Here is a 24634-nt window from a genome sequence, read left to right as displayed (position 1 = left end):
TACAAGTTTAAATAATTTCTGCCCTTTAGGTCGAGGCCTGGTTAAGAGATGTTTGTAGTGTTGTCTTTATGTCCAAGAGATGTTTTTCCCCTTGAATTTAAAGCACTGATACAAATGCAAATTTCATCCCCTTCTTTTTTACTTTGATATGCATTATTCAACCCAGGCTCATTGCACTCTAAAAACTGCTGGGTTGAAAACAACCCAATTTGGGTTGTTTTGGTAACCCAGCGCTGGGTAAAAAAGGGACAAACCCAACGCTGGGTTACTTTAACCCAGCAAGTTGGGTTACAAGTTTAACCCAGCATGCTGGGTTGTGATTTTAACCCAACTATTAGTTAAAAATTACTACACTGCTGGGTTGAATGTAACCCAAAATGGGTCAGAAATTTAATCTAGAAACTGATGATTAAAATCACTAAAATAAAAACAATTCTACAGCAATACATAGTTGTTCAGTAATGGAATTTTATTTATGACAAAAGATAAAATGTGTCCAAATGAATTTGAGATTTTTCCCATCTGCACCTCAGCATTAACCCTTTGACTGCCTGCTCTACCAAATGGTTGACCTCGTTTTTACTGTTTTAAATAATGACTGTTAAAGTCATAAGAAAAAAGATGATTTAGTGTTCAAAATATTTCTTTTAAATATATATATATATATATATATATATATATATATATATATATATATATATATATATATATATATATATATATATATATATATTATTTTTTTTTTTAATTGGTCTTAAACATAATTTTTCATAATTCTGGTACTTTTACCATAAACATACATATCAATCATTTGGTAGAGGTTGATATTTTAGAAATTATAACATGTGTTAAAATGTACTGATTGTGTTCAATAGCGACATTAGCAGTTGAGAAATGCAATCCAATTTTTTTTCTTGAAAGGGTTGTTAAAGGGTTAAGACGATTTCTGTGAAAATTTATCAAACTGTATCACAGAAATACTGACTAAAGTTCAGTAACAATGCATCAGACTGAAATCAGACAAATTACCTTAAGAAAATGCATATTTGAAATACATTCAAAAACATTTGCATCATGTATAAATCAGGAATCATCAGTGAGAGGCAATTGCAATGTTATTGCAGAGTAGAGAAAAACAATAGTATAAGGAAGTAATAATGAAAATGCATCTAAATGACTGAAGTCAGAAAGTAATTTGAGCACAAACATCAACATATTCTCATATAAATCATCAACTGCAATGCAGAAAAAAATATGTGAAAGTAATCATGAAAAGGCATCAAACAGCTTGAAAAAACAAAACAAACAATAAAAACTAAGAAAATACAAATTTTATATTAAGAAAAAATAAGAAAACATTTTATAACTTTCCCTTTAACAATTATGTGCAAACATCAATATATGAGCTATAAAGCAATCATCAGTAAGGATGATCAAGTTCAATGTAAATGCAGTTTTGAAGAAAAAACAGATATAAAAGTTAAAATGAAACCTGAGGATGGAAGCATTTTAAAACAAATTTGAAATAGGAAAACTTTTTTTAACTTTTACTCGAACAATCATGTGCAAACATCAATCCTGAGATATAAAAGAGTCTGTAAGAAACATTAGTTGCAATGTAACTGCAGTGTAGAGTGTCTTAAAAAATATCTAGTCCATTATTATGTGCCGTCATCATAGCAAAGAGAAAAGAAATCAGTTATTAGAAATTAGTTATTAAAACTATTCTTTAGAAATGGGTGTCATGGTGGCACAGTGGGTAGTACGATTGCCTCACAGCAACAAGGTCGGTGGTTTAAGCCTCAGCTGGGTCAGTTGGTGTTTCTGTGTGGAGTTTGCATGTTTTCCCCGTGTTCGTGTGGGTTTTCTCTGGGTGCTCCTTTTCCCCCACAATCCAAAGTACAAGTTAAAGAACACAGAATCCAAGGAAGCAGTGAGGTCACAGTATTAATGATTACTGTTTGTCAGCAAAAATTAATGCTAGCAGAACCCTTACTGCTAGTGTCTCCTCCCCAGGATGTCCATAAACCACAGTCTGCCACACCAGGGAACACTGCTTGGGGTAGTTCACACCAAAGATGTAGAATGCTTTATAGCAAACGTCCACTTTGGCAAGTAATGTACTTTGCAATAATAAATAGCACAGCACGTGAGCAAAGGCTTGAAAGAAGTGGTGGTCTCCAAGGATGAGAACATGAGGAAACTCAATAGATTCTTGAATTCAATGGATGAAGATACTCAGCAATATTGGTCCCAATCTGAAAAAATAAATAGAAGTAAGATTTATTAAAAACTCAAAAGTGTAAAAGTTAAATATCTTTAGAGTTAACTTTAGAACACCTAAAATACCTTTAGAAGCAATTAAGGCCATAACACACCAAGCTATCAGCCAGTGTTGGCATTAGTTAACCACTGACCATGGCACCATGCTGCAATTTTTTGGCCCGAGTGAAGATGACAATGCAACAACAGGTTTGCCTAAGGAACTTTTTTTAATAAGTAATAGTAAGGCAAGATGAGCATTTGAAATTATTAAGTATTTAATTGTGTTTTCTTAATGAGAATAGATAAGACCCTTCTTCCTGAGCTGGGACTGTTTGCAACCGTATTTGTATCATTTGAAGCCGCATTTAAATTTTCTTTAAAAACTTCAAAAATGAGGCACAATCTCAGTCCAAGATGGATAAAATTGCTGAAATATTTTCCTAAAAAAAAAAATCTTTCTGACTGAAGAAAGAATGACATGAACATCTTGGGTGACAAGGGGGTGAGTACATTATGTGTGAATCTTTTGTTGGAAGTGGACTTCTCCTTAAATGAAAATAATTGGCTTACAGGCCATTTAGAGTTTGTTGCATTCACTATCTATATAAAGCATCTTATCACTAAAAATTTGAAACCATAGCTGTGACCAAATCACAACTTTCACAAAACCGTCATCTTTTTATGTTTTACGCAGCAGATGCCCTTTCAACTGCAACCCATCACACTCTCATTTACACACACACTATGGACAATTCAGCTTACCCAATTCAGCTACACCGCATGTCATTGGACTGTGGAGGGGAAACCCATCCAAGGCTCAAACCAGTGACCATCTTGCTGTGAGGCGACAGCACTACCCACTGCGCCCCCATGCCACCCTAATAACAAACATAAAAATAACATTTTCATTGTTAATAAAATAACTAAGACAATCATTATGCATTAAATGCATCATTATGCATCGAGAAACCTTTAATTGAATCCTTACCCTCTGAATTGTATTCAAATTGACCTAAAAACGAGGAAAGGTTCGCTCCTGTGCTAAAAATAAAACAAGAGAATGTCACTGGTTGCATGAACAGCAGATTTTAAAAAATAACCAGACAAAAACAAATTGGCATTAGAGTTCAATCTCTCAGTTTAAAGTGTTGAAGTGGCTAATGATTACTAGGGCTGCCCCCTAATAATTGAATAACCATTAGTCAACTAAAAATTTATTATTCATTCATTCATTTTCTTTTTAGCTTTGTCGCTTTATTAATCTGGGGTAACCACAATGGAATGAACCACCAACATATCCAGCATAAGTTTTATGCAGCGAATGCCCTTTCAGCTGCAACCCATCACTGGGAAACACATACTCATTCACACACATACACCATTGACAATTTAGTCTACTTAATTCACCTTTACCACGTCTTTGGAAACCGGGGCACCTGGAGGAAACCCACGCGAACACGGGGAGAACATGCAAAATCCACACAGAAAGGCCTATTGACCCAGCCAAGGATAGATCAAGTGACCTTGTTGCTATGAGGCGAATGTGCTACCCACTAGTTGCAGAAAAAAAGTCCACACTGGCAAAGTCAATGTATGCTGCATGAATCCGCTGTGTAAAAAATATGCTGGATAAGTTGGCGGTTCATTCCGCTGTGGCGACCCCAGATTAATAAAGGGACTGAGTCAAAAAGAAAATGAATTAATGAATAAATGGTTTATTAATAAATCTGTAATTATTCAACTAATGCTTCAAATGAACATCACAAGTCAACCAGACAAATGTTTAGACAAGGGCAGCCCTAATGATTACAATGAACCAAGTAAAATATTATTACATACCTTCAAATGTGGGGATTAACTCCTCAAGATTGCATTCTTTTAGTTTGATTTTCACGCAATTATCCATCTGAAAAAGAATAACAGATAAAAGCGTTTAAGCAAAATTAAGTAAAAAAAGATCATGTTAGCCAAAAGTCACTATATCACAAAAATACTCCTAAATGATAATAATTATCCAGGGTGTCACATAAAACGGTGGTCAAACTTTTTCTTTTTGCAGTCGAAGATGATTAGGTTGGAATTAGCCTTAGCTCAGACATTTTCGTTAGCATGAAACGACCCTTACATACAGGATTAATTAAAGATAGCTCAAATCACGTCTAGAATGTAAAATGCTCATAGTAAATTAATAACATTTGCTATTCAATGTACAGATGTACAGCTAAACAAAATGTACATGCAGAGCAGGACAATTATTGTATATATTTTGATTAAAAAAAAACATTGTTAGAAGCTGAATTCAACACTTATGCATCAAAGTATTGTCACAAAAATCCATGAACAAACTTAAGAAATACAAGAGTAAAAATACTAACCACTGCTTTACAGTTAACACCCCAGAAAGATCACAAATCACAGTAACTTTACTTACTGTCATCACCTAGCCAACATAAAAATCTGTGTCATTCAAAAGGCATTTTATTACAATAAAAAGCTCCTAAATTATCCTAGGTGTTGTGTTTATAAAGTGGTCATCAAACATGCTTCACGTTAGTTTCATTAGTTACCTTATACTTTTCGAGCTCCTTCCGATGCCATGCGCGCTTACCCGTCCACCGATCAACAGGCTGGGCGTGAGGCGAGCACAGGTCAGGCGTTAGGCGGAGCAACAGCTCAGGCGTTAGGCGGAGAAACAGGTCCGGAGAAACAGGTCGCCGTTAGGCGGAGAAACGGGTCCGGAGAAACAGGTGGCTCGTCAGGCGGACTCGGAGCAACAGTTCAGCCATAAGGCGAGCACAGGTCAGCGTGAGGCGGAGCAACAAGTCGGCCATCAGGCGGAGAAACAGAAAAAAAGCGCGTGTATATTATACTAAGTAAACTAAGTGTGTTATTTCTTATGAAAATTGTTAAATACACACCAAATAACTTACGTCTCACACAGAATTTCACTCGCTTCCCCTCAAAGACAGCGCAAAGAAAATGGCGGTTTCTCACGTTGATGTCCCTGCATGTTGACGTGACGTGCGTGCTCTCTTTCACGTCCGCGTTCCCAACCCAGCACTGCTGGGTTATAGATAAAGATCGATTTTCAACCCAAATTGGGTTGAATCAACCCAATTTTGTTACCCAGCAGTCTCAACCCAGCATTTGGGTTAAAAAACCAACCCAGCGTTTTTTAGAGTGTGCACTATAAAAATATTGCTGCCTAATTTTCTTTTTTGTTTACTTAAATTCAATTAATTAAACTTTTCTAGTCATCTCAAACTGTACTTTTCTAGTACATTATTAAAACTGACTGATATAAAATATTAAATTAAACCTGATTAACTTATTGAATTAAGATAAAGTAGCATGTGTGACCAAGGCTTCATATTTGACAAACGGGAAATGTGTGCCCTGAGTTATATATGTTTTTGTTTTAAAAATCCACAAGAGGCCACTGAGTACATTTTTGACATTCTCAAAAACTTTATTAGGGCACATTTTCTTATATGTTGGATTTCTCGTAAATCCACCAGAGGCCACAGTGTACTTTTGTGCCAATATCAACATCCTTCTCAAGCGCATCCATGAGAGAAACCGGTCAGCTTGTCCTGTATATATCAGCTTTCTATCAACTGACATACCTACCTCATTCCTAAACCCAACCAATATTGTTTAAATAAGCAAACTAGAAGAAAAAAAGCCCCTGTTGCCACATGTTTTTACCATGATTTCACACTACCTTTTTTTCTTTTTACCTGGTTTCTGGAACTATACTTCACTGGACTTGAACTTCAGTCTGCTCCACTTTGTGTCTTAAATACGACACTGTTTGTGGTGAGCTACCGAGCAAACAGGTCATTCTGGAAAAGCCGTCTATAGAGGTAAGAGCTCAGCAGCATCGAGAAAGGGAACAGAAGTTGTCAGCGGTGTCACACTGCCCCAGAGTATTTGTTTTACACAAAAAAGTGCAACCATACGCAGCCCAAGGCACATATTTACTGGTTCTAAAATATGTAGCCCTGGGCACACATTTTCAATGAGCCAGGGTTGGCATTATTTATACTGGTGTGTCTTTGACAGAAAAAGAGAAAAATGTTGAGGGTTTCTCATGCACACAAGTGTATTGTTTGTTGTTGTCGCAGTAGCTGAGGCACAGCGTGTGAAGGCACTGCCCTCTTCTAAAAAGGGAAGGAGATAAGTGGCTTGTTTGCGTTTTAAAAGACTATAGGTGTGAACCTACACTGGTCTCACGGTTCAGTATGGCTCGGGTACGATTATCATGCCATCGATTCAGTTCAATTCGATATCACGGTGCATTTACGATGCTTTCTTCATTCATTCATTCATTCATTCATTCATTCATTTTCTTGTTGGCTTAGTCCCTTTATTGATCTGGGGTTGCCACAGCGGAATGAACCGCCAACTTATCCCGAACATTTTTTACGTAGCGGATGCCCTTCCAGCCGCAACCCATCTCTGGGAAAATTTATGATGCTTTCCTTACACAATTATATACTTTACTTCACAAGAAAAATATATTAATTTATTTATATATTATTTGTAATACATTTTGTCTTTAATACAACAAGGGCAGATATATGAACTGTACCTTTAAAACTTGTGTACAGGCACAAAATAACATGAGCATTCATAGCAAAAAAAGAAATATAAGTATCCTGCTAACTTACTGAGCCTTGTCAAGTGAGTTTTTACACCCCTATGACGGGTCACACGCTCAGCAGAAAGGGCTGCAATTGGCTCTGGTGCTGTTCACCGATGATAAACACTGATAAACGACATCGGCAGTCAGAGCTGATCTAAGATAGACGCTGTGGAGAAAACCCGCCCTGCAGACACGCGCTCGTGTCTGTTTCCAGAAGTATTGCTGTAACAGCTGAGAGGAGAGGAAAAGTCACACCAGCAGGTCAGAGGTCCACAGTGAGGGAGAAAGACAAATGGAGTTTACTTTCATTTTCTCAACCGCCGTGAAATAGGGGCTTCTGCTGTAAGCAGTTTACAAGCAGTAAATTGTGCACAGTTTCTGCATTTTTTTTTTAGTCGGAGTGTTTTAAATACTCACGCTTGCCTCCCTCGCCATGGTCACAGCAAATTCATCTGAGTTAAATTCTCGGTGTTGAAGCATTTCAGAGTAAAGTGTTGACGTTAAAGAGTTAAGATTTTGATAAATGAATATAATAAGAGTTAGAATTGATTTTATTCAGTGCGAAATCAAGGAGTTAAGTTTTCAACACTTGGTGGTGTTATTTCCAACATCCGGGAATTCATGCAGCCCCAGTCACTGAAGAATTTTCCAGACGCCATTTTCCATCTGAGGTTTAGAACAGCAACTGGTGAGTCAAACTACCTAAATGTTGGTATTTTACTGACTTTCTTTAAGGAAATACAGTTGTAAACATATTGTTAAGTTAATAACTTTAGAATGGAGTGACAATTTTAATCCTCTGCGGTTCATTCATGGTCGTTTGTGTATCTAGCTTAACTGCATTACTATTCACTTCTTTTCAAGAATGTTTTTATAAATGCTCACGCATACATAGTGCATAAAAACATCAAATGTACATGTTCAACACATTTCTGTCACGCTTAATGCCATTTTGTGCGTTGTTACCCATCTGTAAAATAAAATCGACACTTCTCCTTTAATTCGAAGCAAACTAGCGAGGGAATCCCCGGAGCAGCCTAGCCTACTCTGCCCAGATGCTAATGGCAACACAGGACGGTTTCCATAAGCTCTGGAGAGTTTCTAAAACATATCTGGTGAGTAAATGAACATATGCTTACTTGTAAAAGGCTTCCTGACTAAAACATATGATTGTTTGTTATTCGTGTAGTTAATTTGGTTATTTTAAACACCGCGTCCCTTTTAAACTGGTTCATTCGTGGCCGTCCATATACCGTTAGTCCATAGACTCGCGTGATAACGTACGCTTGAATTATATTAAGCGTTGACAACCATTAAAGTCGGAATGTTAACATTAATGTCTTTAAATGACCGCGTTTGCACTTTCTCAGACATTTAACGTTACAGAAGTCTCCCGGAAGTTGCGGGACTAACGTTAACGTTATCCCGCAAATGCACAGAGACTCCCAGATGCCCAAGTAGATGCCCTCAAATGAATGATAATCTCCCGGAAATCGCGCGTCTCCCGCCCGGTCATTAAACACTTTGCACACCCCTCTCCACCGCATCCCTCCCAGCTCTTCAGGTACGTCGCGCGCAAGTCACCCCCACCGCTCTTCAGGTACGTCGCGCGCAACTCACCCCATTGCTCTTCAGGTTCTCATCTCTCCCGCTACCTCCCGCAAATCAACTCTGTATCCCCCGAAAATTACTTTTCCCAACTCTAGGTGTCTGACGTTAGTAAGTTAGGCTATTTATGTAGTCAGGAACATCTTAGTCAAGCTTTTTCTCCCGCATGATGTTGTGCTTAAAACTATAGGCTAAACTTAGCATGTACTGTACACAACATTTCCTTTTTATTAAAGACAAATTAGTGCGTTGTAAACAGCCACCTGTCTGTAAAATTAATCAACTGATTCATATTTGAGCAGCCTAATGATGATACAGGTTTGATTTGTAGATTTATTATCAATAATCAACATCTGAATCAAAAGATATCTGAAAAAGTGTGAGGCATACTTTGTGATGTTCATCTCTCCTTTTTATCTGAAGGTTATGCATATGTGTTAGATACTAATTTTTTGTTGTTTTTTTAACAGCCACAGTTCTCTATACAATAACACAAGACCCTGTGACGGTGGCTGATTAGAGACGGATGGTGTATTTCCAGAGTTGGTGAAATGACCAAGCACACCTTCTTGGTCATATGTGGTGACAATAATGAAGGTATGTTTGATAAAGTTCTGTATTTGTTTCACATAAGCTGAGAGGGTATTAGAGCATTAAAGAATAACGACTGACATGAAGGTGATAAGTTTTGTATTGTGGGTGAACTGTTACTTAAATAATGTTTTGCTCTTTACTTTGCACTTTTCCTCTTCTGCTTATCCTAATATTTTAGATTATATTTGGACCCGAAACATCTGCTAGACTCCAGCAAAGGTGGCGTCAATACTGGACCTGAAAGGGCCTAACAAGTTGAATCTGGTAAAGAAACATGCACGCACGCACGCACACACACGCTTACAGAAAACTGTTGTTTATGAAGTTTATGAATATTTTTTACACTGTGGCCAATTTTTTGGGGAAGTCAGCATCACTAAATGATATAAAAGATTTTAAGCTCCTCTAAATTTTGCTCCAAGTGTTGTGTTAAATTCAGGATTCTGGACAGACAGCTGCCTGTTTTTCCAGTTCTAGTCATAGTGGTTAACCTAATTGTTTTTGGAGATCCAACAGTGATGTGTGTGTTTTTTCTACTTTTCCATATCCTGTCACCTCAACCAGCTGGGAGAGTCAAGTTGTGGATCATCATGAAGATTTTCAAAAGGTGAGTTTAGATTTCTTGAATGTTTTATTTACTTTAAATGTTCTTTTAAATATATCATAGAATTTGACTGCAATTTGTTTTCAAACATTTTTCTTAGTCATGCTGGAGTCTTGAAGAGTTCTTAGATGAGCATCACCCTATATCCGTGCATCAGGAACCACCAGGCGAGCGATCAGCAGCTGCTACATCGTCATGGATAAAAAGGTCATCCTGTGGCTGGGAAGCACTTCATTCACAGGACATGCTTGATGAGATTTCCTAGCTCCAGTTTGTTTTCACACAAGTTTACAGCATTTATACCTTCATTTAAACTGCTGTGTTTGATATGGAGGACCAAGGAAACACCCGAAGTGAAAGATTTGCACGCCAAGTTGTTTAAAATGTAATTTCACAAGAAAACTATGAGTTCAGAAGTAAACTATGAGTGACGCTATATTGAACTTTCAAATTGCTCTGATAACACATCAAGTTTGGACCAAAAGACTGAAACAGCCTTTTTGAGCACTGGTCATACATATGTTGTTGATACTGTCTGTACTAATAAAACATTTAAAGCATATTTGACATTGTTGCATTTTAAAAACTGAATGAATTGTTGAAGTGGTGAATGTTTTCAAATAAAATGTTTTTTCTTTTGTAATTTACAGTCTATTTTACCTTTTTACCATATTTACACTCAAGAGAGTTGAATAAAATAACAATATATTACACCAGGCAGTGTTAAATATAGTTACATTTTTTAACTCTGCCCAGAGTTAAAATTAACCCTTACTTCGGTGTCAATGTGCCAACCCTTTTGAAAGTGTTGATTTAACTCTGTTTTGAGTGGACCCCATGAGACACTTTCAAAGTGTTGAAATTAACACCCATAGAGTTGTTTTGGGTCCCCATATTTTGCTGTGTAAGCTACCGCGACATAGCCAATATGAGATAAATGACGTCAGTACGAAATAACTAAACCGATACTGAATTGTCCGCATCTGCATCGCAGTGCACCTCAGAAACAATGAATTTTGACACACCAATAAAAGACACACAAAAGCATAAATTGCATTTGTCTTTATTAAAAAGTGTGAAAGATTGTCAGTAAAATATGGATTATTTTTAAATATCTTAATTAAAAATAGTGCAGCAATATATATGAGACATAGTACATTAAAACACAATTGGTTCAATTTGTGTGAACAAATGAATAATAGGAATTTAATAATAACCTTCAGTGAATGTATAGGACATACCAAAATGGATATATGTCACACACATACACACACAAACTTTTCTTGTAGTATTCAAAAGTGTTTTTTTTTTTTTTTTTTTTTTTTACATTTACATTTGTTTAGATTAGATTGTACATGGGTTATCAGCTATAGCATGAGAATAATTAATTTTATAAGTATCAATCACAATATTGGCACATGCTAATAAAACCAACAAGTCAAAACATTAATTTACCATACTAACTGCTGTAAGGAAGGGATATTGTGGTAAAATCTTTGCAACAGGTGCACTGCAAAATGCGTAACTTGACTTTAAAGAACTATTTCAACCTGGTTTAATGCATAAATTGTGTTTAATTGTTATGAATAAATGTATTTAGCATACTTAAGTGATGTTAAATATAATCAAATTTACAAGTTAATTTCGATGCTAAATTTTAGGCGTATTGCTTCATTAAGCAGTAATTTCATGCTGCAGATATTGTGTGCTAACTTGTTCTATAGAAGTCGTCTTAAGAAGTACACGTCAATTAGAGTATTTGTTTGCAGGCACGCGTTTATGTGCTTGTTTTATTTAGGAGAGGCTTTGATATTGCATTATGAGAGCCATTATGAAGCAATTATCAGATTTTATCAGAGACAGACATAATGAGTTGATGACTTTGTCTTCCTCTTCACTCTTTCTCCCTCACTCGCATTTAAATTCTCATCATTTGTTTTTCTCCCTCTCAGATAAATTGCTTGTCACCACACATCTGAGTTTGTCAGATATTATAAAACCCTCTTATCATATATTCCCTCCATTTTAATGCATCAGTGTGAATACAGAGAGCAACCGTTCTGTGATCATTAGAATAATAGACGCTCTCACTTCTCACAAGTTTTACCCTACTTTCTAACAAGTTTACACAGTGTTAAATATTCATAATAATTACATAAATACTACTCCATATGAATATGATAACCATATTGCAGATTGATATATGGCAAACCAGGGTTAGATGTCACTACACAATAATGATGATGATGATGATGATGATGATAATAATAACAACAATAACAATAATAATAATAATAATAATTGATAAGTTCTGAAAATATTTGAATTGCATATGTTTTAAAACACTGCTTTAAAATGTTTTGAAACACACAGATCATGTGACTTAAGGGATTTAAAAGATAAGTAACTACACAAGCATTTCGAGAACTGGTGAAACTGCCTTTGATTGCCAGGATCAAAGGCAAAACCATAATCTCTCGTAGCCTTGTGGACCAAGTGACCAGAGTATGAGTCTCGGCTTGTACAAGCCTTAAAAAAATGTGACTTAATGTCTTTTATTAATATAGTTTTTTCATGACCAAAACAACACATTTCAAATGATTAAATGTTAATTTGAATGTCAGGCTTATGTTAAAACAAACACACTGCTTACTATGTGTTTTTTTCAGCAACTGCATTGTGCTTTAAAATTGGTTTAAGCATATGATTAAAGTCACATTCTCTTCTTTATTAAATTATATATCTAATAACATTATTGTACCTTCATTCTCTATCAACTCCACATAATACATTATCATATTTTATTAGTTGATAGATTCATTCGGGGTCAGAAAAGTACTCATATGAGCAAAAGGTTTCTTGTGTTTATGTTTCAGAGGAAGTATTCTGCTGTATTACTGTAATCTAGATATAGATTTCGGGGCCAGTTTGGAACTATACTCCCAGCAGCAATAGAGAGTGGTTTGATTTACAGAAATATCTTGGTATTTTTCCAGAAAACCCATTATCTTTTACACACACACATACACATAGACATTTAATCTCAAATTTATACACTCTCTCTTTCTTTTACGCTCACATACACACATATTGTGTTAAAACCTCACTTGTAACCTCCTGAAGTGTGTATCTACAGCAATAACAGCTGTTTTAAATGGAATTTCTAAGTCCGGCGGATTCATGATGTGAATAGCAGTACATGCGGAGAGCTGTTAAGAGGAGAGATGGATTAAACACAAGCATGTGGAGAGGGGATTGAAAGGCTGTTCTCATCAGCGTTAACTTTCTCTAATGTACTGCCATAAAAAAAGCCTTTTCACTTGTGCATCACGTGCGAAATCGCTCTTTGTGCATTGACTTCACACATCTGTGGAAGATAAATCTAAGAGACATTTTATATTGCATATTGCACTTGGTAATGATGTTGCAACTAAATGAATTCAAGCAAAGATGGCAGAAAGAATCTGAAGTGAATGGTGATAAGTTAAACAAGTTTGTCTTTGCGTTTTACAAATCAAAAGCATTCTGATTGGTTTTCTGATTGATTTTGATGCATACTTAATTTTCTTTCTGTGGAATGTGGTGGACTGTTTTGATGGTAAATTAGGAACTTTTTATAGAAGTGTTGAAATGTAAGAGTTTTAAAGGGATAGTTCACCCAAAATTCAATAATGGACGAATAAACGAACAAATAAACAATTGAATACACGAACGATCAAACAAGCGAACAAATAAATGAAGGAATAAACGAACAAACAAATAAATGAATGAATAAATGAATGAATAAGTAAACGAATAAATGAACAAAGGCAGTCAGTAAGTAAGTAGTAGCGCAGTAAGTAGTGCTGTCGCCTCACAGCAAGAAGGTTGCTGAGTCGTTGGTTCAAACCTTGACTCAATTGACGTTTCTGTGTGGAGTTTGTATGTTCTCCCTGCGTTCGCGTGGGTTTCATCCGGTTTCCCCCACAGTCCAAAGACATGCAGTACAGGTGAATTGGGTAGGCTAAATTGTCCATTGTGTGTGTGTGTGTGTGTGTGTGTGCGTGTGTGTGTGTGTGTGTGTGTGTGTGTGTGTGTGTGTGTGTGTGTGTGTGTGTGGATGTTTTCCAGAGATGGGATGTGGCTGGAAGGGCATCCGCTGCGTAAAAACGTGCTGGATAAGTTAGCACTAACATTATTATTATTTTTATTATTATTAGGTGGCACAGTTACTTAATGGTTAGCACTGTCAACTCACAGCATGAAGGTCGCTGGTTCAAGCCTTGGCTGGGTCAGTTGGCACTTTTATGTAGAGTTTGCATGTTCTCCTGGTGTTCGTGTGGGTTTCCTCTGGTTGCTAAGGTTTCCCCTACAGCACAAAGACATGCGGTTCAGGTGAATTGAAGAAACTAAATTGGCCGTAGTGTATGATTGTGTGTGTGTGAATGTGAGAATGTATGGGTTTTTCCCAGTACTGGGTGGCAGCTGGAAAGGCATTTGTTGCCTAAAACATTTGCTGGAATAGTCGGCGGTTAATTCCGCTGTGGCATCCACTGAAATAGAGACTAAGCCGAAGGAAAATTAATGAATAAATGAAATATTATTATTATTATTATTATTATTATTATTATTATTATTATTATTATTATTATTATTTTATTAGTCATTCATTCATTTTCTTTTTGGCGAAGTTATTAATCAGGAGTCGCCACAGTGGAATGAACCACCTATTATTATCATTATTATTATTATTATTATTATTATTATTATTATTATAAATTAATTTTACAAACAATAACACTGTTTTAATACACTTTATTTTATATTATTTTAAAGCTTTTTGTTGAATAGGAAGTTCCAAAGGTCAGCGTTTATTTACGATTTATTGCTTTTCACTTAATGTCTTTACTGTCATTTTTCAGTGCTTAAGCATTTTAACAAGAATGTAAGACAACCAATAGCAATCTACAGCTAATAACAGATACTGATGAAGATCATTTCTTTTTAAAATGACTATTAATGACTGAGTTGGTAAAGCTTATGAATGAGTGTGTAGTTTGCATGCGTATGTGTGATTCATCATCCATTTAATCAAACAAACATTTACTCAACACAGGCATCTGCGTGATTCCATACACACAGCTCATAATGCTGAATAAGAACCTCTCGGTAAAGCTGTAAAGCAGCTTGATATACACACTCCTAATCTGTAGGCGTTTAGATACGGAAGACCTGTTGCTGGCTAATAGAAACAGTCACGCAGTAAAGAGTAACCTAGTGAAGTGCTTCGTTAAAAGACAAACACACTCTTTCTTCTCCTCAGAGAGAGAGAGAGAGAGAAAAAGAAACACACTTATACTAGCTCAAACACACATACTCCTCCAGGGATCCTGGCAGGGGGCCATTCAGCAAACAAACGTACTAGGTGACACAAGACAAGCCTGAGGTGATCTTTTTATACACTACAACATGACAGGCAAATGGAGCAGTTCACCAAAACAAGACCACTGGGAGTGAGGACGAGGAAAGAGAAAGAGAGAGCTTTTTGTTGCCTCTTTTGAGCTCTTTGTTCTTTATTACAATTTGAAGTGTGACATGAATGAGTGACGAAATCCTACAAAATTAAGTCACGTGATTTATGGTGTCCTATTTTTAGGAATGGCAGATTATCATGGGTTGTCCTTATTTTACCAAGTGGTTGATGTCCTTGGATCAATATTTTATATGATGTTCCTGGGACAGTTGTCTCAACCAATTAGCATTTAAAGTATCATCAAATTTATATCCGCGGGTGCGGAATCTGCCACTGATTAAAAACTACAAATCCCATCATGCACGTCACACATACACACACCAGTTTCAGTTCTCTCCCTGATTGCACTCACACAGCTGCAAACTCATGATGCACTTATCACATATAAACAGTACACACACATACACACACTTTGCTGAGTCTTGTTATTGTAACACCACAAAGTGTTTTTTTTTTTTTTGGTCTAGCCATGTTTTTGACCCCTTTGCCTTGTTTTATTGTTTTCGTTGTCTTCCCCACCCATCGTGACCTTTCAGCTGTTTTTGACCACATATTCTTGGATTACCTCTATGTACCCGTTTGCTCCTGTCATCGACCGCCTGACCGTTCTCTGTAATAATAAATACTGCACATGAATTCTCAACTCCTGTGTCAACATCCTGTGTGTAAAGAAATTTCTTAATTTCTTAAACTAATAGAGGAATTAAACATATTTAATGTCAACAAGTGAGAAAATACTGCCATAAAATTAAATGAGTGATGGAGAATCAAAATTAATTTATTACAAATAGGAAACATTCTAAATTGGTTTCCATGCATTGGTTTAATACATATATTTGCCTTCAATTGTAGAACATTCTGAAAGCTTTGATTTCGAATGGTGTTTTTTTTTTTTTTTAAGATTTAAAGGGTTTTATGTGATATAAAATTGTTAAATATTTATTTGATTTTAATTTATGTTGAATTTGTGCTTTATGCTCTTAAAAATAATACACAAGTAAAATACCCCTGAGCTCATTGTGTTCTCAGTTACATTTTGAAGCACAACATTGCATGGATGATAAAATATTGTCACTTGATGTACAGCATCCTATTTTTAGGAATGGTTGATTAACCTGTCGGGAAATCGTTAATGTTAAATATTAAACAGATCAGAGCGACAGACTAATTATGTAGTAAACAACTCGCAGATTCTGACATTGCATGTTCAGCCACATCTGAATCATGACACATGCTGTGTTTACTGAGGTTTTGTAGACTAATGGTCTGAAAAGAAGGTGATAAGAACTGACTACAGGCTGCAAATTGAAGACTTACAAAACGCACAGCACAGTCTTTAAGTCTAATAGTAAAATATATTCTCAGAATATTGCCATTGTTACAGGGGTAATTCGTTGCTGGAGAAGATAGGCTTTTTAATAAAACTTGGCTGTCTGTGTAGGAGAAAGGCTGTTTTCTTTATTTATTTTAAAGTCTGTGCTTCATGAACAAAGAAAAGATAAAATGGGTCAGGTCTTTCTGCTTGCATTTACAAATATTGCAATGCTGTAATATTGCAATTAAAGTATTACAGGTAACACTTTACAATAAGCTTTCATTAGTTAATGTCAGTTACATGTGCTAACATGAACTAAAAGCAAACAATACTAGTTCAGTATTTATTAGTTCAACATTTACTAATGCATTATTAAAATGCTAATTCATTGTTAACATTAGTTATGCAATGAACGAACAACTTTATTTCCATTTACTAACTAAAATACATTACAATCATTGTATAGTGTGACCATATAACAATGCCACATTGTATCTAGTGTTGGAGTAAATAAATTGACAGAATTCGATACACATATCAAGAATAAAACACGGATTACCATTAGGTGTACAGTTGAAAGAAACAGAACAGCTTCCAGAAATGTTTCAAATGTTTGTCAGTGTGATATTGAGTCAGTGCTTCAACCGTGAAATGACGCCATTTCATAGAAATCTAGAAAAGGGTGCAAATACAACAGTTCAGCGCACAATGTTTGCCAACTATTTCAAATGTTATTGACTTCAAAGATTTCAGTATTGAACCTGAGGAGGTATCTGCTGTAATTTAGTCCTCAGTTAACTGTAAGCAGTCATTCAATAAAATAGGAGAGGCATTGCTTATTCCTGTCTCCCAGAGCATGCTAATAATGTGTATTCAAGATGTAGTTTAGCTCTGAATTGCATATTGCTTCTCAATAAAACGAAGTGCTAAGATCTGATTTTGTGGTGCATACTTTCAAATGATTATAATCTTAAGTATTAATATAGTAATGTTTTGAGTAGAGCAGATAGCTCTCTGCAACTCTCACATATGTGATATGGTCACCCACTAAAGCTACGCAAGGCTGCACCTGATTAGAACCTGAATGGGAGAATACAAAGCTACTGTAGGTTGCTGCTGGAAGTGGTGTTAGTGAGACCAGCAGGGGGCCCTCAACCTGCCGTCTGTGTGGGTCCTAACGCCCCAGCATATAGAGAGGGGTCTGGATGCAGACCTGGTGCAGTGCAATCTGAGCTGCATCCAATGCTTTTTAATGCGCTCACCTAACCCCACCTCTAACCCTACCCATTCACTGTGATTTCACTCACTCCATTGAGTGCATTGTGTCTGACATTGCATCACTGAGTGATGCAATCTCAGCTTGCATCATAAAGGCTGCATCCAGATATTATTGAGTGCATTGACTCTGCTCAGTAAGCGTCGTCTTTCGGATAAGACGATAAACCACAGGTGTCAAACTCAGTTCCAAAAGGGTCGGAGCTCTGCACAGTTTAGTTCCAACCCTAATTAAACACACCTGATCAAACTAATTTAATCCTTCAGGCTTGTTTGAAACCTACAGGTAAGTGTGTTGGAGCAGGGTTGGAACTAAACTGTGCAGGGCTTCGGCCCTCCAGGAATTGAGTTTGACACCCCTGCGTTAAACCATGATCCTCACTCTCTGTGATCATTAAAAATCCTAGGAAGTCCTTAAGAGTAGGGGTTTGCTGTTGTGTGATCCAGGTGGATGCTTCACACTGGTGGCTGATGAGGAGACCCAACTCCCTTTGAGGGTCCAGAAAAGCGCTACTGTATATAAATTTAAGGAACTATCAACAATATTAGATGGAAAATTTAAAGTTAATGTTTGAAAATAATTAAAAGAAAACAAAAAATTGGTAGAAATTTTAAAAAGTGGTCAGATGTTTTCAGTCACATTATTATACTAATTAAAATAATGCTTAGTGTAAATAATGTAATCTTTTACTTACTACATTTGCTCAGTAATCTTCACCATGCTGATTGTACCAATAAAAAATGAACAAAATAGTTTTTAGCCAAATAAAATTCTGTTAAAGAGATCATTTGGAGTTTAAAAATGGACAATATATAGCTCAGTAGTTGACTTTGTCCATTTTTAACCTATTTTAACTATATATATATATATATATATATATATATATTAATTACTTAACCCAACGGTTGGGTTTATCCACATTTTACACAAATTTGGGTTGAAACCACTTAGCATTTTTTATTGCAACGTAGTTTTACACTTTATTATGTTTTTCTTAATCTCCACATCTTTACTTACATCTTACAACAAGGTAAACCCTCTTTTGGAATTTCTGCTGTTATTTAATGCCCAGACAAGCTTTAACAAGTCTTTAGTCATGTGTTTGCATGTGTTGAGTTAGTAGATGCACCACATCCAATGGAATCCAATGCCAATTGCTGATTTTATTTATTTACTAGCTAATTTATATGAATTTGTTCTCTCTCAATCATACATTTAGTATCATTTGCTCATCCACAGTGACAGTTGGGTTTAGGGGTGGGATTTGGGGTCAAGTCTCCTTTAAAAATTGTACATTTTATCACTTTTTTGATATTATATAAAATAGCTATGTTTCTTTGTGAGATCATTGTTGGCTCTGCTTATTTGAAGCCTAATTTTCTTAGATAAAAGTGAGCTGCTGTATCATCTTGACTTCAATCATTGTAAAATGATTACTTATTAAACTCATGTTAAGTAGCATTTCAGTAATTGGTCTTTGGTATAAAAATAACTAGACTATATATATATATATATATATATATATATATATATATATATATATATATATATATATATATATATATATATATATATATATATATATATATATATATATATATATAATTTAGGTTAACCTCTTACAGTTTTAACTATTTTTTCACATTCGCTTATGGCCAATTTAAGAACTACAATATCAGAGTAATGAGAAATCTAAATAACCGACCACTTTATTAGGTACACCTCTCCAACTGCTCGTTAACGTAAATTTCTGTTCAGCCAGTCACAAGGGAGCAACTCAATGCATTTAGGAATGTAGAGATGATCAAGACGATCTGCTGCAGTTCAAATTGAGCATCAAAAAGGGGAAGAATTGTGATTTAAGTGACTTTGAACATGGCATGGTTGTCAGTGCTAGACGGGTCTAAGTATTGTTGCTGACCATGTCCATCCCTTTATGACCACAGTGTACGCATCTTCAGAGGGCTACTTCCTGGAGGATGATGCGCCATTATCTCAAGTTTTTTAAACATGACAATGGGTTCACTGTTCTCAAATGGCCTCCTCAGTCACCAGAACTCAATCCAGTAGAGCGCATTTGGGATGCGGTGGAACAGGAGATTTATATCATGGATGTGCAGCCGTCAAATCTGCAGCAAATGCATGTTGCTCTCATGTTAATATGGATCAAAATCTCTGAAGTAAATTTCAAGTACCTTTTTGAATCTATGCCACGAAGGATTAAGGCCTGAAAGCAAAAGGGGGTCCAACCTGGAAGTAGTAAGATGTACCTAATAAAGTGGCCGGTGAGTGTATAATCAGATTGCAGGTGGTGATATAGAATAAATATAAAATTTAAGGATATAAACATTTGATTGCAGCTCAAAAATGTCCTGTGCACAATACACTGTGCCATGAACCGTCTTTAATGATATAGTGAAATGTTTATTTACTCCTTACATCTCACAAACTGGTCAACAAAGGAGTATGCCATCTAACAAATATGCCCTCAAGGACAAAAAATGCCATCCAGACATCCAGTAGCTCTTTTTGATATATATGTTTAATGGTAATAAATATTTGAATTGCATCAACCAACTGTAGAGAAGCAAACAGAGCTCCTTTTCTAATCTGAAATGAGACTGGATTCATTTGAACTGAACATAAACATATCGACTTACGCAATTGATTAATCAAGAACAAAATATTACCATGTGATGCTTGTAGATATGCAGATGTGTTTAGTCAAAGACATAAGGGACCAATTGATTAACAGAGAAAAAAGACAGAGCATTAAACACAAAAAGAGTAATACCATCTCTTTTAGAGCAGTTATATCAAACCTTGATCATGGAGAATAAAGTCCAAATCACATCACTCATTTGTTTTTACGTTGCAAGATCTGATCAAGCCAAACAGAATGCTTACTTCAATTATTGCACTGTACAGTCCAGGCAAATAGACTTCGCTATCATCACCCACAGAGCGTCTTCCTCCCCGGACATCTGAAATAACTCTGGTCTTGTCTTTATTTGTGGCAACAACTGCGTCCCATGTCGTGGCAAATACTACCACTAGCTGTGCAATGTTTGCCTTGATATAGTCAAGCGTAAAGTTTAATGAGTCCGCCGCTCTGATCTGGATCAGCTCGCAGATTTTCTCTTACACAGAAACTTTGGGACTCGCAACAGCAACGGCATCCAAGTATCAAACACTTGTGTGCGCTCAAACACATAGTGTACATACACTAACAGCTTCTAATGATCTCTAGCAAAGCTCGGCTTACTTAGTCTGTTTAAAGGACACATAAATGCAGTAAACAGGGATAGGAACATCTCTATTTACTTCACGGATCAACAGATTTACTGCAAGCTTGTTTCTCTTTTTTTGCCTTTTTAGTGTTTTTTTTAAGGCTTAAAGTATCTTCAGCAAACTGGAAATGTAAACAAACTGCTGACTGATTCTGTAGCAAAGTGAATTGACTATTTTGAATTGTTCATCATTAACAGCTCTCAGTAAAAGAGAGTAATGAGTGGCAGTGGACCCGAATCGAATGTGTAATTATAGTCTACTGAGTATAAAGCACAGTCTACCAAGATTTACACGTTTAGTCCCAATTGTCTAATCACTGACCTTTGAGTTTATGAATTAGGCTGTGATTGGTTTGTCTGCTTCATTCATTCATTCATTCATTCATTCATTCATTCATTCATTCATTCATTTTCTTTTCAGCTTAGTCACCTTATTAATTAAAGGGTCTTCACAACGAAATGAACCGCCAACTTATCCAGCATATGTTTTACAAAGCGGATCCCTTTTTTTTTAGCTGCAACACTGGGAAAAGACCCATACACTCTTACATTCACACACATACATTACGGCCAATTTAGCTTATTCAATTCACCTGCACTTCATGTCTTAGGACTGTAGGGGAAATCGGAGCAAACCCACGAATGCGCTAACACGGGGAGAACATGCAAACACCACACAAAAATGCCAACTGACCCAGCTGGGCCTCGAACCAGCACCTTCAAGCTGTGAGGCAATCGTGCTACCCACTGCACCACTGTGATGCCCTGCTTGTTTCATTCATTGATTCATTGATTCATTTTTTTTTTTTCGGCTTAGTCACTTTATTAATCTGGGGTTGCCACAGCGGAATGAACCACCAACTTATCCAGCACATGTTTTTATGCAGCGGATGCCTTTTTAGCTGCAAACCATCTCTGGGAAACATCTATACACACTCATCCACACTCATTCACTACGGACAATTTAGCCTACCTAATTCAGTATCGCCTACTACTCAGTAGGTACCGGATTTTAAATCTTAAAAAACTAATCGGCTGTTAGAATTGTGCAATCTTTACAGTATGAATGTCAGTAGCATGAATGGAATTTGGTTGTACTACATCCACCATTTTGTCATTATCGTATGACCTGCCTGTGTCAGTTGCATTGCCTCACTTCTATTCATGAATTCTGCATCATGCATCATGAGATATCATATCGTCCGTCCAATGCGAACTTCAGAATCTTGATGAAAGTAGTAGGCCATCCAGGTACTTCTTACATACTGTTTTTTAGAATTCTATGAATTCAGACATATTTCTCGACTCACATATTGTTTTAGCGTACTATATTGACCTTATTCTTCAACGTGGAAGTATTTATTCATTCATTTTTCATCCATCCATCCATTCATTCATTTTTTTTTACTTTCATAATGAAGGTTTTGAATACTGTTTATCTTGTAACATCAAACAGTTATTACACTGAATAAAATGATTTCTGCAAAATTATTGCAAACAATTAATATGGGTTGAATTTAAACAAATAAATTAAATTTAGTAATGTTTTACTTAGATAGTTTGTTTAAATTCCTCCCATATAAATTGTTTACATCCACTTACTGTACCGTAAAAAATGAGTAAATCAAAGGATTCATCTTTGAATAATTTATTTCATTTATTTATTTATTTATTTTAGCGTACAAGTTTGAAAAAGTAAGCAAAAAAAGTGGTAATTTCTACTAAGAATCTCAGTCCCTAGTGGGTTTCTTGAAGAAAATGAAACGGCTTAACTTTTAACCAAAAAATACAGCAGAGTAAGACAAATTAAGTGACACTTTTCGCTGTGTGTTGGAAGCACTTTCTTGTCCCTTGTTCCCCCCTTTTAAATGAATGAAATAAAAAGCAGGACGAAACATAAAAGTGTGACAGGTGTAAAAACGGATTTGCAGTATAGGTGAGAAAGTGTGGAAAGGATGAGAGGAACGGGTGATGAATGACAGACAGAGATTGTAAATGCTGGAAGAGGGGAGAGGTTACTGTGTGAAATGTCTGACAAGTGGGTGATGGTCGTACAGTACATTCATGGTCTGATCATGGTCAAGAAATTTTAAAATGTATCCCTTGTAACCAACCCAGGCTTATTCTGAAAACGTACCTCTATACATTTCTGGAGACTACAAAATACGTCCGTTTTTTTGCAGTTTATGTTTTTGCGAATCCACCTGAGGAGGCTGTGTATGCTTTTTGAAATGTCAAATGTCTCTTGTGAGTGCCATTCACGCCTGCTGTTCTCACATGAACCCATTAGAGGCCACTGTCGACTGACTGATTGACTGACAGACTGACCAATCTACTGACCTCCCACCCACTTGCCTAACCCAATCAACAATTTTCAAAAGCAATCCAGAAAAAGAAAAGCCCTTGTCTGATATTTACCACGCTTTCAAATTTTACCACATTCTCACCCTGTTATTTACTTGTTTATTTAATTTTTTGGATTCTGTTTTTGTCTTATCTGCTTTCTGGTACCATTCTTCTCCGGACTCGAACCCCGTCGTCGTGGTCAACTCCTCTCTGAGTCTCAAGTCCGCCGATGTATATGGCGAGCTGACTAAACAAACTGGTAACAGCTGGAAAGCTGTCCTTCAAGAGTTCACACTTAGCTGCTGATTGATTATAAAGCTTGTTTGGCATACTGTCCTGGGAGAGAGCCCTGAGCTCATAAGATCCTCCGTTTGCAAGGCGAGAGGGGAGTTTGAGCTCAGATAGATCTCGAGAACTCCCCTGCTGTAGTAGCTAATGAACAGGTAGTGATTGCTCTTAAGAGATAACTACTTACTAGGTGCATGTCTATGATGCAGATAAGGATTAGTCGATTAACCTAAGTTGCATGTTTTTGGATAGTGGGAGGAAACTGGGGAACTCCGCACAGAAAAGTCAGCTAGCTTGGTGAGGACTAGAACCAGTGGCGTTCTTGCTGTGAGGCAACACTGCTAACCACTGGACCACCATGCCACACATCTAGGAAAGGAGGATGAGTAGGGGTGGAAGGGGGATTCTTCAAAATGAAGATGGCTGTTATATGGAGCTTATAGGATATTTATAGTAACTTAGGAATCATCTGGTGAATCATAAGTTGGACAATTGGATAAAAATTGTATACCAGCCGCAAGCAATCTGATCTTCTCATAATCAGATTATAAATAAACTTCACATATGGAGGTAAGCGGTCGGCTTTTTAACACGAAAAAAATGGTGTCATACCACCTTGTAGTGTTCGCTTTAAAAATGAAATGCAGCCATACATTACTCTGGCTCTTCAGAATGAGCCTACGTTGCTCGTAACAGTATAGCGCTAAAAACAAGACTTGTTTAGTGTAACTTTTACACTTAATGACCACCAAAAGTAACCCAATTTTCATCTAATGCATTCTGCCAAATAACATCACCTTTTAATCTTCAGCAAATTTTAACCACAAAATTATTCTGCACCTTGATGCTGAAAAAGGTACAAAATGTGCCTGTTTGGATCCATCAAAA

At 36.3% G+C, this 24634-nt stretch overlaps 2 long non-coding RNA genes across 6 annotated transcripts; one reads left to right on the top strand and one right to left on the bottom strand.

Moving 5' to 3' along the window:
* Nucleotides 1-448: 448 nt before the first annotated feature.
* On the bottom strand, nt 449-4891 carry LOC147846708 (uncharacterized). Of its 4 annotated transcripts, none has more exons than XR_015476346.1 (6): nt 4833-4891; nt 4644-4705; nt 4105-4171; nt 3254-3306; nt 3028-3143; nt 1317-2258 (listed from the first exon to the last, which is right to left on the bottom strand). It is a non-coding gene; the product is annotated as an uncharacterized LOC147846708 (long non-coding RNA). The 4 variants fall into 4 exon arrangements; XR_015476348.1 differs by having other exon boundaries at nt 3254-3301; XR_015476347.1 differs by lacking the exon at nt 4644-4705 and having other exon boundaries at nt 449-2258.
* A 2651-nt stretch (nt 4892-7542) lies between these two features.
* LOC147846707 (uncharacterized) lies at nt 7543-10362 on the top strand. Of its 2 annotated transcripts, XR_015476357.1 has the most exons (6): nt 7543-7601; nt 7922-8028; nt 8992-9118; nt 9294-9379; nt 9680-9722; nt 9820-10362. It is a non-coding gene; the product is annotated as an uncharacterized LOC147846707 (long non-coding RNA). The 2 variants fall into 2 exon arrangements; XR_015476356.1 differs by lacking the exon at nt 7543-7601 and having other exon boundaries at nt 7893-8028.
* Nucleotides 10363-24634: the final 14272 nt, after the last annotated feature.

Source organism: Danio rerio, chromosome 1, assembly GCF_052040795.2.
Source record: "Danio rerio strain M-AB ecotype USA chromosome 1, GRCz13ab, whole genome shotgun sequence".
Taxonomy (NCBI): domain Eukaryota; kingdom Metazoa; phylum Chordata; class Actinopteri; order Cypriniformes; family Danionidae; genus Danio; species Danio rerio.
Note: the sequence above shows the minus strand (reverse complement) of the source record. Positions and strands in the feature narration are given on the sequence as shown.